This window comes from Amblyraja radiata, chromosome 9 (assembly GCF_010909765.2).
Source record: "Amblyraja radiata isolate CabotCenter1 chromosome 9, sAmbRad1.1.pri, whole genome shotgun sequence".
NCBI lineage: Eukaryota > Metazoa > Chordata > Chondrichthyes > Rajiformes > Rajidae > Amblyraja > Amblyraja radiata.
In genome coordinates, this window is record NC_045964.1 from 29,769,829 (window position 1) to 29,787,890 (window position 18,062).

Below are 18,062 nucleotides of genomic sequence, written 5' to 3' on the forward strand. Positions count from 1 at the left end.
ATGCTCATTTTGTAACATTTCATTTTAAATAGGTTTAGGATCACATGACTAGGGTGCATTAGAGCATGAAGGCATATATTACCGAAGCTGCACTTACACTACATTTCAAGGCTACCAGTCTCAAACCAGCACTTATTTTCCTCCACGATAATACTCCCGAAAATCCCCCCTTTAACCTGTTCCAGTATACGGCAAGATTCGAGTCGTGTATGTAATCTTGCAGGTATGAGGGTCCTCATTTATGAGATGAAGTTTGAATGCTGAGAGAGTACAGGCAGTACAAGGGAGATGCTCAGCTAAGTGAAAGGACAAAGTAAAACCTCAAATCATTGCAGTCAAAGTGATTTGCAAAGGAACGCAATATATTTTCATTTAGCTATGTAAACTGGCCTCTGCATTTTCTAATTAGCAGTCCAGGATAACATTGTAAAATGGTTGTAATTAAATTGAAGTGTGAATCAGATGCAAATAATGGAAGTGGAATGGAAGGGAAGCAGGAAATTGAGTGGACACGATGTGTAGAATGCATCATAACAAATGCCCATAGAAACAGAGAACTATAGATGCTGGTTTTACCAAAGATAAACATAAAAAGTGCAGAGTAACTCAGGGCGGCACAGTGGTGCAATGGTAGTTACTGCCTTACAGCGCCATATACCCGGGTTAGATACTGACTATGGGTGCTGTCTGCACGGTGGTTGAGCGTTCTCCCTATAACCGCGTGGGTTTTCCCCGGGTGCTCTGATTTCTGCCCACACTCCAAAGACAAACAGGTTTGTACGTTAATTGGCTTTGGTTAAAAACAATTGTAAATTGTCCCTAGTGTGTAGGATTGTGTTCGTGTATGGGGATCATGGTCGGCGCAGACTCGGTGGGGGGAAGGGCCTGTTTCCGTGCCCTATCTCTAAACTAAATTAAACTAAACTCAGCACGTCAGGCAGCACCTCTGGTGAAAAAAGGATGGATGAAGTTTTGGGTCGGGTCCCTTCTTCGGACTTCCAACAATGTATTATTCAAAATCTTACTGATCCAATATGCAAATCAAACATCAAATGAAAACAGGTATTCAGAACCTTAAAAAAAATGCTGGCCTTTTGACTACCTTCTTTCTATTCAGCTTCCCAAATATGAGCCATCATTTCCTGAACTTTATGTCTTCAATCACATTTACATCCCAAACAGCAATTTAAGTAACAAATTGCGTCTGTAAACTCAATGCTTTTATTTGTTGAAGAAAAAATGCTGGTACATATCAATTAAAGATCAGCCTTCATTTATCAATAATCTTTTTCATCAATGTACACCCCATATTATGTTTAGATTTTGTGACCAAGCAATTCAAATTTATTCATGTTCACAAGTTTTCTGAGCAGAATGAGGCCATTAGGCTATCCAGTTCACTCTGCCATTCAATGATGGCTGATCTAACTTTCCCTCTCAACCCCAGTCTCCTGGATTCTCTCCATAACCCCTGCCATCCTTACTAATTTGCACCTTAAAAATACCCAATGACTTGGCATCCACAGATGTCTGTGGCAATGAATTCCATGGGCTAACCACCCTCTGACTAAAGAAATTCCTCCTCATCTCCTTTTTAAAGATACGTCCTTTTATTCTGAGGCTATGGCCTCTGGTCCTAGACTCCCCCACTAGTGGGAACATCCTCTCCACATCCATTAATAAACCATTAAGTAAAAAGTATAAAAGTATGTAAATCTAAACATTTTAAATTCTAATCTTTAGCTTTATAGAGGTGCCAGCATGACCTATCACTAAAAGCACTGGGCAAACTATCTCTGCTTGGTCTGACTGCAGTCTTTGACGGTTGTATACACTATCATCTTTCACTGCCTACCTACCGTTTTTCTGCTAATAGGACCAGATTCCCCTGGTTCTATCTTTATCCACACGGTCAGAGAAACACTTGCAATGGCTCTCTTCTTAATGCTATGTGACCCATGATGACCCCAGCATTTAATTAATGATCTGAATCCATTTGCCTTATCTATGCTGTTTCTCCGAGACATCATACAGTATCATGGACACTGCCAATACATGGCATCCCTCACAACTACACTTTTCTGACATTGTGGCTGTTCCTAAATTGTCGAATGGTTTGTCTGACATCCATCATTTAACTTTTTAGAATTTTAAACTTTTAGAGATACAAAACAGAAACAGGACATTTTTGGCACAGCGAGTCCACGCAGACCAGCGTCTAGTAGCACTATCCTACACGCTATGGAAAATTTACAATTTTACCAAAGCCAATGAACCTACAAACCTGTACGTCTTTGGAGTGTGGGAGGAAACCGGAGCTCCCGGAGAAAACCCATGTGGTCTGTGTACAGAATGTACAAACTCTGAACAAATATATCCCGTAATCAGAATCAAACCCGGGCCTGTAGCGCTGTAAGGCAGCAACTCTACTGCTGTGCCACCCTAATGAATAACATTTGTCTTTAATTGTACATTAGGAATTTTGAATCCCTCTTTTGATCTTCACCAGAAACCCCAGTCACTAGCCATTGCATAAATCACTCCCCATGAATTCTGAATATTCACTATCTCGATGTCGTATTTGATTTGATATGAGCTCCTGACCAGATTCACCCCTTCAGATATTTCCATAGCATTTTATAACTCTGCCCTATGTCAAATATTATAGATTATGCTCCTTTGAATGATTTTTTGGGCATTATGTTAAAGGGAGTAAATAATTAGCAGCCAATTTTATCGCTTCCAACCTGTTTTTCCTCTGGTATGTGGTCTTATTTTCATCTTTGTAAACCTAACACAATAAAACTTTCATTACCATTTACAATGCAGTAAAGATAAAGAATATAGATGCCACAGCCAGACATAAAAACAGTTTTTATCCACGAGTAGTTGCTCTACTCAACAGCCAAAAACTGTAGCCTCCCTTTGATCTGGTATTTTGTTGGTTCACATGCTTGATCAATGGTGTTTTATCATGAATGTTTTATTATTATTAATGTTTAGTGTTATCTGAGTCTCTCGTAACTGTCACTGTATGTCATGTTGTTACTTGTGGGCGGAGCACCAAGGCAAATTCCTTGTATGTGAATACTTGGCCAATAAACTTACTTACTTACTTACTTACTTACTTATATATTGTAAAGTCAATGATTACATTAGAATTCCATTTTCTATATCCTTCCTAAATAAGTCCTGTATATTAAAGCTATGTGGATTTATATTCCATGAATGGATTTAACCTGGTGGCCAAGTTATAGGTAAAATACTTAACAAGCCATGGTAAATTAACAAACCAGTTGTGCTTATTCACCAGTGACTGAAGCAATTAAAATTGAAAAACAAGTGAACTTATACAAATGGAAGATAGACACAAAATGGTGGAATAACTCAGCGGGACAGGCAGCATCTTTGGAGAGAAGGAATGGGTGACGTTTCGGGCCGAGACCCTTCTTCAGACTGAGAGTCAGGGGAGAGGGAATCCAGATATATGGAAGGGTTCAAAGAGCACGTAAGGTGTGAAAAGGACAGATCAAAACAGACGATGCTCAAGGAAATATAAATTGGTTTGTTATTGGCTGAGGAGAAGGTGACAACGAGGTATACAAATATGAAAATTAATCAGGAGTACAGTAAAACTAGTAGGAGAACTAGGGTGGGGGACGGATGGAGAGAGAGGGAAAGCAAAGGTTACTTGAAGTTAGAGAAAGCAATATTCATATTGCTGGGGTGTCAGCTGCCAAAGCAAAATATGAGGTGCCGTTCCTCTAATTTGCGTTGGGCCTCATTCTGACATTGGAGGAGGCCCAGGACAGATAGGTCAGTATGGGAGGGGGAGTTAAATTGTTTGGCAACTGAGAGATCATGTAGGCCCAGGCGGACTGAGCAAAGGTGTTCAGTGAAACAGTCTGCACTTGGTCTCGCTGATATATTGCAGTCCACCCCTGGAATAGCCCTCCTGTCTCTGTCCCCCTGATTAATTTTACTGTTTGTATACCGCGTATTCTCATCATGGAGAATTGTGCATCATACACCAAGTTGTTTTTACAGTCGGACTAGATTATCCAGCCAGAGGCGATGGTGGTGGTGGTGTGGGGTAGGTGTACGATGCTGCTAAGTAAGGGCAAGGGAGGAAAATAAGAGACAATGCTCTAGAGAGGACATGAGGAGAGCCCGATTGGTGTGCTAGATATGCTAAATTATTTTTAATATTCATTGCATCTTTGAAAGCTCTGGGGAGAGACTTGGAGGCTGGTGCAGGCTAGGTATTTTGTGTTAGACTAAATGTTTCCACCCAATACTGCCACCAGCAGCTGTTAGTTACAGAAGCTTATTATAGTCAGTCACGTGACTTTGTGGATTCAAGCATAATCAATTCTCCCTTGAATGCTGAATAGATGCCAGTCCTCCTGGGAGCTCAAAGCTGACTGCTGGACCACCAAAGACATGAATCAGTATGCTAATGCATAGCTCAGGATACTGCAAAATATGATGAATCCTTCTGCTTCCTACTGCTTTTTTTTTTTCTCTGCCCAAAATAAATATCCTTTAAAGACTGAAAATAAAGCCCAATTCATATATATTTTTAAGCATTTTCAATAGTGTTTGCTTTGTTCGAGGCTGAACCTTTCTATTTCATTTCCTTGATAATACCTTAGGAATAATTCACAAATTGTACTGTTGCTACTGAAGTAATTTCATCTGTAGAAACAAATTATGGTGAAAAAAAATTGCCTGCCTGCCAAGATGTGCTTTATTGAATTGCCGAATCGGTGTACGCTGCACATTTTTTATTATTGTTTTACAGATGTCTACAATTAAATAGATTGCATTTGATTGACAAGTTTTGGGGGCTTATCTCTGGGATATTGACGAGTAATTATGATCCTTATCCATCTATTTTTTTCTCCTTCCGCATACTGCATGTTGTTCAGCGAACAAATCATGCCAACTGCAGTCAAGACATCAAATAAGCACATTTCTTCCATCTGTGTTTGGGGATGAAGGGGCTTAGGTAGAAAAGTGGGAGACATTTCAGTAAAGTGTCTTCTCGAGATATTAGAAAAAAATAGCCAATCACATGGAGAAGCATAAATGCAATCTTTAGAATTTTAGACTTTTAACTTTAGAAATACAGCTCAGAAAAGGCCCTTCGGCCCTCCAAGTTCATGCCGACCAGTGATCACCCTATACACTGGCACTATCCTACAACCTAGGAATTTTTTTTTTTACCAAAGCCAATTAACCTACAAACCTGCACGTCTTTGGAGTTTGGAGGAAACCGGAGCACTTAGAGAAAACCCATGTGGTTGCAGGGGAGAACGTGCAAACTCCGTACAGACAGCACCATATTCAGGGTCTCTGGTGCTGTAAGGCAGCAATTCTACCACTGCACCACTGGCTGCCAATCAAACCAGGTCAACAAGTTTTTGTGAAAGGTAAATCATGTTTGACAAAATTACTACAGTTCTTCATTGAGGGATGAAGGGGGATCTATGGACGTAGCAACTATGGATTTTCATAAAGCATTTGATAATGTGCCACATTGCCACACGTGCTGCCTGTACGGAGTTTACTTCTCCCTGTGACCGTACGGGCTTTCTCCGGGTGCTCTGATTTCCTCCCACATTCTGAAGACATACAGGTTTGTAGGTTAATTGGTTTCTGTAAACTGTAAATCGCCCCTTGTATGTCCGCTAGTACTGGTGTATGGGAGACTGCTGTTCGGCATGGACCCAGTGGCTGAAGGGCTTGTTTCCATGCTGTGCCTCCACAGTCTCAAGTCTAAAAGTCGAAACTAGTGCACGGGTGATGGCTGGTCGGCGTGGACTCGATGGGCTGTTTCCACACTGTATCTCTAAACTATATAGTCCCATTGTTAACGCATGTAGCCGCTGACAGGCTAGTGAGAGAATGATAGGCTTGAATGTCATCCTGCCAATTCAGGGCATTCAGATCGGCACACCAACAACAGAGTTTGAAAAAGAAAACAAATTGTTGTCTTTGCACTATTTTTTCTCAGTAATTGTTTTGAGTACTTGGCCTCAGGAGTCACTGAAATTGCAGTTGTGGTGCTGTGAAATCCAGTTAGAATGGCTTCTTGTCGCATGGAGATTTAGCTTCCAGAATGTCCATCGCCGTCAGTGGTACATAAACAAAAGGCAGCATGACAAATATACTGATTTATTCCTTGAGTGTGTCTGAAAATGAAACTGTTTGAAAGTGGCTGAGCTACCGAGAAAATCAATGCGAGCTTTGTCTCTTCTACACAGCTTTAAAGAAAACAATCTGTGAAAGAAATTATTACCATGCTTTACCTTTGAACCGTGTAAGCAGTTTTCCATCTTCTTTAAGTTCTTCCTAATTTTTGTTTATCACTCAGTTGAATTGAGCAAGCAATAAAATTATTTTGTGTCATTTTGATTACCAGTGCTGATAGCTCTTGCATTTATTATGAATCACTGAAATGACTTATCAAAGTCAGTAAAATGTAATTAAAGGCTTTTTATAAGGCAGAATGTTAAAGGGAGCTCTGTCTCACTGCAAGTACTCTTATCACTGTTTAGTTTAGAGATACAGCATGGAAACAGGTCCTTCAGTCCACGCCGACCATTGATCACCTATTCACACTAGTTCTATGATATTCCACTCCGGACACACTCGGAACATTTTACAACCTCATGACTTTGGGATGTGGGAGAAAAACTGGAGCACCCGGAAGAAACTCACGTGGTCACAGGGAGAACGGGCAAACTCCGCTCGGACAACACCCAAGGTCAGGTTTCTGACCCTGAGAGGCAGCAGCTTTATCAGCTGCACCAATTCACTAATGCCCCTGGAATTGTCAAGGAGAAACTCTATCGCTGTGCCACTGCGCTGCCTCTGGGTAGGTGACGCTTTGGGTCGGGACCCTTCTTCAGTCTGAAGAAACATCCCGACCTGATGAGTCACCTATCCATGTACTTCAGGGATGCTGACTGACCCGCTGAGTTATTCCAGCACTTTGTGTCTTTTTTTTGTAAACCAGGATTTGCAGTACCTTATTTCTACATTATCCCAGAGCTTTCCTAATCTGAGGAAATACATTCTTGCCATAGAGGGAGTACAGAGAAGGTTCACCAGACTGATTCCTGGGATGTCAGGACTTTCATATGAAGAAAGACTGGATAGACTCGGCTTGTACTCGCTAGAATTTAGAAGATTGACGGGGATCTTATAGAAACTTACAAAATTCTTAAGGGGTTGGACAGGCTAGATGCAGGAAGATTGTTCCCGATGTTGGGCAAGTCCAGGACAAGGGGTCACAGTTTAAGGATAAAGGGGAAATCCTTTAGGACCGAGATGAGAAAAACATTTTTCACACAGAGAGTGGTGAATCTCTGGAACTCCCTGCTACAGAAGGTAGTTGAGGCCAGTTCATTGGCTATATTTAAGAGGGAGTTAGATGTGGCCCTTGTGGCTAAAGGGATCAGGGGGTATGGAGAGAGGACAGGTACAGGATACTGAGTTGGATGATCAGCCATGATCATATTGAATGGCGGTGCAGGCTCGAAGGGCCGAATGGCCTACTCCTGCACCTATTTTCTATGTTTCTATGTTTCCTGATTACTGACCAAAGCCTTCTCAATTCTTCCTTATTGCTGCCATTTACTTCATCTCAGTTGCCAGAGTGTAGTACGTTACGATGATGAGATACACAATGCTGTCAAGTCTCAGGCATTGTTTACATGGTTTAAAGCCACAAAGCAGATCAATATCCGTCTGTTTTCTGGCAACAAAAATGTGGAATCTATTTCTCTCTTGCAATGTTAAAAAAAAAAATTGAACAGACACATGAATAGAAAAGATTTAGATGGATATGGGCCAATGGGTCTAGCCTAGGTAGGCAACTCAGTCAGATTGGATGAGTTTGGCTGAAGGGACTTTTGCTGTGCTGCATAACTCTACGACTACAAATAACACAATAATGCTCAATTATATTCATAGCCCTTCATACCTTCATAGGAGCAGAATTATGTCATTGGGCCCATCGAGTCTACTGGTTGATCTTTCTTTCCCTCTCAACCCTATTCTCTTGCCTTCTTCCCATATCCCCTGACACCCTTACTAATCTCAAACCTGTCAATCTCTGCTTTAAAAATACCCAATGGCTTGGTTTCCACAGCTGTCTGTGGCAATGAATTCCACCCTTTGACTAAAGGAATTCCTTCTAATACCCCTTAACAGCAGGAAACCTATTTTACAAGAATGATTCCAGGAATGAGTGTGTTAGCATATGATGAGCGTTTGACAGCACTGAGCCTCTACTCACTGGAGTTTAGAAGGTTGAGGGGAGACCTCAATGAAATTTACAGAATAATGAAAGACATAGTTAAAGTGGATGTGGAAAGGATGTTTCCACTGGTGGGAGAGTCCAGGACCAGAGGTCATAGCCTCAGAAATAAAGGCCGCTCTTTTAGAAAGGAGGTGTGGAGGAACTTCTTTAGTCAGAGGGTAGTTAATCTGTGGATCTCATTCCCACAGAGGGCTGCGGAGGCCAAGTCAGTGGATATTTTTAAGGCTGAGATAGACAAATTCTTGATCAGATTGGGTGTCAAGGGTTATGGGGAGAAGGCAGGAAAATGGGATTAGGAGGCAGAGATCAGCCATGATTGAATAGTGGAGTAGACTTGATGGGCCAAATGGCCTAATTCTACTCCTATAACTTGTGAACTTGTGAAAGGCTAACGTTACACTCTTCCTTCATTCAAAGTACTTTTCTGTCCAGAAGACAGAAAAGCCAGAAATCTCCAGGACTGGATAATGTTTCCCCCTCTACCCTCAAGCTCTATGCCGAACAACTGGCACCGGTCTATACAGTCATTTTCAGCCAGTCCCTGCAAACCTGTACTGTCCCTGCCTGCTTCAAAGTCTCCACTATTGTCCCAGTAGACAAAAAGACAAGGATTACTGGTCTTAATGACTACAGGCCTGTCACACTGACCTCTGTAGTCATGAAGACCCTTGAAAGACGTGCTGGCCAAGCTGAAAAATATCACAAACCCCCATCTGGTCCCTCTGCAGTTTGCATACCAGGCCAATAGATCGGCGGATGACGCAGTCAACCTAGCCCTGCACTTTATCCTCCAGCACCTAGACCGCCAGGAGACCTATGCGAGGATTTTGTTTGTTGATTTTAGCTCTGTATTCAACACCATTGTGCCAGAGCTAAAGTGGCTTGCAAACGTATTCATACCCCTTGAACTTTTCCACATTTTGTCACGTTACAACCACAAACGTGAATGTATTATATTGGGATTTTATGTGATAGACCAACACAAAGTGGCGCATAATTGTGAAGTGGAAGGAAAATGATACATGGTTTTCAAATTTTTTTACAAATAAAAAACTGAAAAGTGTGGCGTGCAAAAGTATTCAGCCCCCTTTACTCTGATACCCCTAAATAAAATCCAGTGCAACCAACTGCCTTCAGAAGTCACCTAATTAGTAAGTAGAGTCCACTTGTGTGTAATCTAATCTCAGTATAAATACAGCTGTTCTGTGAAGGCCTCAGAGGTTTGTTAGAGAACATTAGTGAACAAACAGCATCATGAAGCCCAAGGAACACACCAGACGGGTCAGGGATAAAGTTTAAAGCAGGGTTAGGTTATAAAAACATATCCCAAGCTTTGAACATCTCACGGAGCACTGTTCAATCCATCATCCGAAAATGGAAAGAGTATGGCATGACTGCAAACCTACCAAGACATGGCCGTCCACCTAAACTGACAGGCCGGGCAAGGAGAGCATTGATCAGAGAAGCAGCCAGGAGGCCCATGGTAACTCTGGAGGAGCTGCAGAGATCCACAGCTCAGGTGGGAGAATCTGTCCACAGGACAACTATTAGTCGTGCACTCCACAAATCGGGAAGAGTGGCAAGAAGAAAGCCATTGTTGAAAAAAAAGCCATAAGAAGTCCCGTTTGCAGTTTGCCACAAGCCATGTGGGGGACACAGCAAACATGTGGAGGAAGGTACTCTGGTCAGATGAGACCAAAATTGAAGTTTATGGCCTAAATGCAAAACGCTATGTGTGGCGGAAAAATAACACTGCACATCACCCTGAACACACCATCCCCACTGTGAAACATGGTGGTGGCAGCATCATGCTGTGGGGATGCTTTTCTTCAGCAGGGACAGGGAAGCTGGTCAGAGTTGATGGGAAGATGGATGGAGCCAAATACAGGGCAATCTTGGAAGAAAACCTGTTAGTCTGCAAAAGACTTGAGACTGAGGCGGAGGTTCACCTTCCAGCAGGACAACGACCCTAAACATACAGCCAGAACTACAATGGAAGCATATTCATGTGTTAGAATGGCCCATTCAAAGTCCAGACCTAAATCCAATTGAGAATCTCTGGCAAGACTTGAAAATTGCTGTTCACAGACACTCTCCATCCAATCTGACTGAGCTTGAGCTATTTTGCAAAGAAGAATGGGCAAAAATTTCGGTCTCTAGATGTGCAAAGCTGGTAGAGACATACCCCAAAAGACTTGCAGCTGTAATTGCAGCGAAAGGTGGTTCTACAAAGTATTGACTCAGGGGGGCTGAATACTTTTGTACGCCACACTTTTCAGTTTTTTATTTGTAAAAAAATTTGAAAACCATGTTTCATTTTCCTTCCACTTCACAATTATGCGCCACTTTGTGTTGGTCTATCACATAAAATCCCAATAAAATACATTTACGTTTGTGGTTGTAACGTGACAAAATGTGGAAAAGTTCAAGGGGTATGAATACTTTTGCAAGCCACTGTACTACACTCCAAACTCTCCAAGTTGACTGTGCCTGAACCCCCTGTCAGTGGATCACCAACTTCCTGACAGACAGGAAGCAGCATGTGAGGCTGGGAAAGCACATCTTGGAACCGCAGACCCTCAGCATAGGAGCACCGCAAGGCTGCGTACTCTCCCCTCTCCTTTACTCTCTACACCAACGACTGCACCTCCACAGACACCTCTGTCAAGCTTCTCAACTTTGTGGATGACACAACCCTGATTAGACTGATCCAGGATGGGTAGGAATCTGCCTACAGACAGGAAGTGACATAGCTGCTGTCCAGGTGCCTTCGTAACAACCTGGAGCTCAATGCTCTTGAGACAGTGGAATTGATTGTAGACTTTAGGAGAGCTCCCCCTAACCTCCCCCCACTCACCGCCAACAACGTGTGCTGGCTCGTGGCAACCGCGATGCTGGCTCGTGGCAACCGCGGTGCTGGCTCGAGGGGCCGAACGGCCTACTCCTGCACCTATTGTCTATGGGCTATAACACAACAGTCACATCTGTGGAGTCTTTTAAGTTCCTGGGAACCATCATCTCCAAGGACATGAAATGGGGGGCCACCATCGTCTCCACAGTCAAAAAGGCACACCAGAGGATGTACTTCCTATGGCAGCTGAGGAAACACAATCTGCCACAGGCAATGATGGTCCAAATCTATACGGCCATCATAGAGTCTGTCCTCACCTTCTCCATCATGGTCTGGTTTGGCTCAGCCACCAAGCATGACATCCGGAGGCTGCAGCGAATCGTCCGATCAGCAGATAAGGTTATTGGCTGCAACCTTCCCTCCATTGATGAACTTTACATTGCAAGGGCCAGGAAGCGAGCGGGTAAGATCATCTCTGACCCCTCTCACCCTGGCCACAAACTCTTTGAATCACTTCCCTCTGGAAGGCGACTCCGGACTGTCAAAGCTGCCACAGCCAGACATAAAAACAGCTTTTTTCCCCACGAGTAGTAGCTCTACTCAACAGCCAAAAATCTGTAGCCTCATTTTGCTCTGGTATTTTATTTTTTACATGTTTAAACTGTAATGTTTTATTATTAATGTTTAATGTTTTATGTGTCATTCTTAATTGTTACTGTATGTCGTGTTGTTACTTGCAGGCGGAACACCAAGGCAAATTCCTTGCATGTGTACATACTTGGCCAATAAACATTTGCTCATTCATTCATTCATTCATTCATTCATTCATTCATTCATTCATTCATTCATTCATTCATTCATTCATTCATTCATTTATCAAGTACTGACACTGTGTAGAATCCCCCCAATGTAGAAAACCTATGTAGAAGATACAGAGTGATCATTCCTCATCCTATCTGCCAACATGCAGTCAAAGCTGCATGGCACCTTTGGAGGTAACAAAATTGCCACGGAGATAGGTCAGGTTTGCAAAAGATAAATAGCCGTACCTCACAAATAGTACAATGTCTAGGAAGGAACTGCAGATGCTGGTTTAGATGTTGAGATCCAGAGATGCTGCCTGACCTGCTGAGTTACTCCAGCATTTTGTGTTTCTCTGCACAAAGTACAATGAATGGTGCCTGCTTGGCACCATGCACCCTTTTTAGGGTGGGCACCTACGCATATCGAACCGGATAGCATCACCCTGCTGCTGCTTTTCTCAAAAAGGTGCAGAAAATATAACATGGGAAATGCATAGAAGGACAATCAATACCTGAAGGAGAAAGAAATGGCAGCATTGATTGCAACTTGTTATCAGAACCTTCACATGTTCCAGGATAAATGCCAATCATTTTCATTTTGCAACGTTTTGAACAGACTCCTCTTCCGAGAAAAATAAGAATATTCCATCCATACTAGCTAAATGCAGGGAGCGAAAGATCACAATGTAGAACATCTGATACAAAACCCGTCATAGTGTGTTCCCTCTCAGACAAACATTTTATAAATACATGAGCCCATTGCTGGTTTTATCCTTTCAACAATGTTGTATGATTTCTGCGCTATATCTGAAAGTCAATGACAATTAGATCACAGGTTTCTTTCCGATGATAAAGAGACTTCTTGTTTACTTCAAACTCCAGTCTGGGGACTCAGTTGACTCGGCTTTGAGTAGAAATAAGGAACTGCAGATGCAGGTTTACAATATAAGACTGGACCTGTTTCCACACCATATCACTCTATGGCTCTATATCTTCCTGAACCGATGACATCTTCCCATTGTGATGACAAGGTCCATAAACATTGGTCAAATATTAAGTGCTCCCACTCATTTGTTTCAATCTGTGCTCTTCTGCTTCATTTGATGGATTGGCCAATCCATCTTTTCCAATAATAATGTTTCCCAATAAAATACTAACCCCTCTCCATTCCGATCTACTCTTTAAATTACACCTCTCCCTCACCCACCTGCCTTTCCTTTGGGAAGGTCAGGTGATCCAACAATTATCATCTCACCTTTACACTTTAGAGATACAGCATGGAAACAGGGCCTTCGATCCACCGAGTCCATTCCGACCAGTGATTACCCCATACACTAGCACTATCCTACACTGTCCTACGAGGGGCAATTTACAGTAGTCAATTAACCTATAAATCTGTATGTCTTTGGAGTGTGGGAGGAAACTGGAGCACCCGGAGAAAACCCACGTGGTCACAGTGAGAATATACATACTCCGTGCAGTCAGCACCCTTAGTCAGTATCGAACCTGCGTATCTGGTGCTGTGAGGTAGCAACTCTACCACTGCGCCATTGTGCCACCCTAAACCTCTTCCCTAACTATTGACCAGGTGAAGCAGTGATTTACAATTATTTATATCACTGGAATATTGTATTCACAATTCACGATAATTCCCCATACATTGGGGAATCCTGTTGCGGATAAGGTGGCTGTCTTGTGGAACAACTCTGATAACCCTCAGCTTTGATTCTCTGACCAATTCCTGCTCTGCTTCTCTGCATCATTTTAACCTAAAATGGTCAAATGAACATGAATGTACAGTAAGCTTCAGTAAGAACCTCATTATTTGAGTAGGAACCATACTTAAGAAAGGATGTACTAGCCCTGGAGGCAGTGCAGCGAAGGTTTACAAGATTAATTCCTGCAATGAGGGGATTGACATATGAGGAAAGGTTAAGTAGGCTGGAACTCTACTCTTTGGAGTTTAGAAGAATGAGAGGCGATCTCATTGAAACATATAAGATCGTGAGGGGCCTTGATCGGGTGGATGCACCGAGGATGTTCCCAATGATCGGGGAAACTAGAACTAGAGGACATAGTTGCAGAATAAGGGGGGGCTCTTTTAAAACTGAGATGAGGAAGAACTTCTTCACCCAGAGGGTGGTTAATTTATGGAATTCACTGCCCCAGGGAGCAGTGGAAGCAGAAACTTTAAATATATTTAAGACTAAAATAGATGGTTTTTTAGCTGCCAAGGGGATAAGGGGCTACGGGGAGAGGGCAGGGATATGGACCTAGGTATGGTTAGTATAGTAAGACCTGAGTGATCTCCTGGACAAGTGTCGATCGCCTGGATTGGGGTCGGAGAGGAATTTCCCGGATTTTTTTCCCGAATTGGACCTGGGTTTTATCCGGTTTTTTGCCTCCCCCAGGAGATCACGAGGTTCTTGGGGTGGAGAGGGGTGATAGCGGTATAAAGGGGAGGGTAGTGTCTTGTGTTCTGTGTCTTGTGTCTACTGTTTGTGGGTAAGTGTGTCTGTTTAGTGTTCAGCCATGAGCGAATGGCGGTGCGGGCTCGACGGACCTGGTGGTCTACTCTCGCACCTACTTTCTATGTTTCTATGTTTCTAACCGCCAACAGCTCCTAATTACAGGGCACCTTTCACATATCTCGAGGCACTTCACAGGTGTGTTATCAAAACAAATTTACCACTGCACCACATAGAGACATAGAGTCAAAGAGTGTGGAAACAGGTCCTTTGGCCCAACTTGCCCATGCCGAACAACATGCCCCATCTACATGCCCCACCTTGGCTTACGCAATCTCCTGGTTGCCAAACATTTTAACTCCCCTTCCCATTTTGTCCTGGGTCTCCTCCGCTGTCAGAGTGAGGCAAATTGGAGGAACAGCACCTCATATCTTGCTTGGGCAGCTTACAGCCCTGGGAACTGAATATTCAAGGGTATACGTCCTATCGAAAAGACAGACAGGTGTGCAGAAGGGGTGGGGTAGCGCTGTTCGTGAGGAATGAAATTGAGATCCCCTGCGAGGGGTGTCATAGAATTAGAGGATGTATAGTCAGTATGGATAGAACTGAGGAATTGTAAGGGTAAAAATACCATAATGGGAGTTATCTACAGGCTCCCAAACAGTAGCCTGGATATAGGGTGCAAGTTGAATCAAGACTTAAAATTGGCATGTCGTAAAGCCATGAGGGAGTAGCTGGCCAAAGTTGACTGGAAAGATACACTAGCAGGGATGACAGTGGAACAACAATGGCAGGTATTTCTGGAAATAATACAGAAGGTGCAGGATCAGTTCATTCCAAAGAGAAAGAAAGATTCCAAAGGGAGGAAGGGGCGACCGTGGCTGACAAGGGACGTCAGGGACAGTATAAAAATAAAAGAGAAGATGTATAACATAGCAAAGATGAGTGGGAAGCAAGAGGATTGGGAAACTTTTAAAGAGAAACAGAAGATAACCAAAAAGGGAATGCGGGGAGAAAAGATGAGGTACAAAGATAAGCTAGCCAAGAATATAAAGGAGGATAGTAAAAACTTCTTTAGGTATGTGAAGAGGAAAAAAAAGTTAAGACCAAAGTTGGACCCTTGAAGACTGAAAAAGGTGAATTTATTATGGGGAACAAGGGAAATGGCAGACGAGTCGAACAGGTACTTTGGATCCGTCTTCACGAAGGAAGACACAAACAATCTCCCTGTACTAGTGTCCAGAGGATCTAGGGTGACGGAAGCAACAGAAGGAAATTCACATTAGGCAGGAAATGGTGTTGGGTAGACTGATGGGACTGAAGGCTAATAAATCCCCAGGGCCTGATGGTCTGCATCCCAGGGTACTTAAGGAAGTGGCTCCAGAAATTGTGGACGCATTGGTGATCATTTTCCAATGTTCTATAGATTCAGGATCAGTTCCTGGGGATTGGAGGGTAGCTAATGTTATCCCACTTTTTCAGAAAGGCGCGAGAGTGAAAATAGGGAATTATAGACCAGTTAGCCTGATATAGTGGTGGGGAAGATGCTGGACAATTATAAAAGATGAAATAGCAGCACAGTAGCAGGATCGTTCCAAGTCAGCATGGATTTACGAAGGGGAAATCATGCTTGACTAATCTTCTGGAATTTTTTGAGGATGTAACTAGGAAATGGACAAGGGAGAGCCAGTGGATGTAGTGTACCTGGACTTTCAGAATGCATTTGATAGGAGATTAGTGGGCAAAATTAGAGCACATGGTATTGGGGGTCGGGTACTGACATGGATAGAAAATTGGTTGGCAGACAGGAAGCAAAGAGTAGGGATTAACGTGTCCCTTCCAGAAAGGCAGACAGTGACTAGTGGGGTACCGCAAGGTTCGGTGCTGGGACCGCAGCTATTTACAATATACATTAATGATTTAGATGAAGGGATTAAAAGTAACATTAGCAAATTTGCAGATGACACAAAGCTGGGTGGTAGTGTGAACTGTGAGGAGCATGCTATGAGAATGCAGGGTGACTTGGACAGGTTGGGGGAGTGGGCAGATGAAGTTTAATGTGGATAAATGTGAGGTTATCCACTTTGGTGGCAAAACTAGGAAGGCAGATTATTATCTGAATGGTGTCAAGTTGGGAAAAAGGGAAGTATAACGAGATCTGAGGATTCCTTGTTCATCAGTCACTGGAAGTAAGCATGCAGGTACAGCAGGCAGTGAAGAAAGCGAATGGCATGTTGGCCTTCCTAACAAGAGGAGTTGAGTAGAGGAGCAAAGAGGTCCTTCTGCAGTTGTACAAGGCCCAAGTGAGACCACACCTGGAGTATTGTGTGGTGTTTTGGTTTCCAAATTTGAGGAAGAACATTCTTGCTATTTAGGGAGTGCAACGTAGGTTCACGAGGTGAATTCCCGGATTGATGGGACTGTCATATGTTGATAGAATACTTGTATACTTGGAGTTTAGAAGGATGAGAGGGTATCTTATTGAAACATATAAGATTATTAAGGGTTTGGACACGCTCGACGCAGGAAACATGTTCCTGATGTTGGGGGAGTCCAGAACCAAGGGCCACAGTTTAAGAATAAGGGGTAAGCCATTTAGACCTGAGATGAGGAAAAACATTTTCATACAGAGAGTTGTGAATCTGTGGAATTCTCTGCCTCAGAAGGCAGTGCAGGCCAATTTTCTGGATGCTTTCAAGAGAGAGTTAGATAGAGCTCTTAAAGATAGTGGAGTCCGGGGATATGGGGAGAAGGCAGGAACGGGGTACTGAGTGTGGATTATCAGCCATGATCACAATGAATGGCGGTGCTGGCTCCAAGGGCCGAATGGCCTACTCCTGCACCTATTGCCTATTGTCTCGTATGAACATTGATTTCTCTAATTTTAAGTAACCCCTGCATTCCCTCCCACTCACCCTCACCGAGTCATCCTACTAGTTCCACTGTTTGCATCCATGTCTCCATTCGTTATGACCTCTTCCCAAATCAACAATGGGCCATTATGGGCTCCACCCTTCCTTGGTCATCTGTTGCCAGTCCTGCTTTGTTCTGGCCTTTTCTTACCTTCAGTTCCCTCCCCTCTACTTTCAGTCTGAAGAAGGGTCCGAGCCCAAAACGTTACTCATTCTTTTCCTCCAGAGATGCTGCCTGATTGGCTGAGTTACTCCAGTTATTCTCCAGCCCACTCACACAATAACCTCTAAACCTCCAGTGCAAAGATGGATGAGGACTGCTAATGCAAGAGAATACAACCACATGCACTGGTCTCCTACCAGTCCTTCACTGTTGTCGGGTCCAGCCCAAATCATAGTCCCTAGTTAATGGTGCTGAGTGAATCTCAGCAGTAAAGGTTGTGCAGCAGTTCACCACCTTCTTTTCAAAGATAGCTAGGGACGGGCAATGAATACTGGCCTTGCAAATGATATCCACATCCCAAAAAATTGAATCAAATGGTATTACTTTGAATCAAAATGAAGACTCCCTGCACTCCATTCTAACATTTTACTTTGACTGTAGCTTAAGCTTAACACCTATAATGGTAATATTTTCAGCTCTCTGGGTCAAACACAGATCAATGGGCCAAGCGTAATGGGCATCTCTGTCGGCAT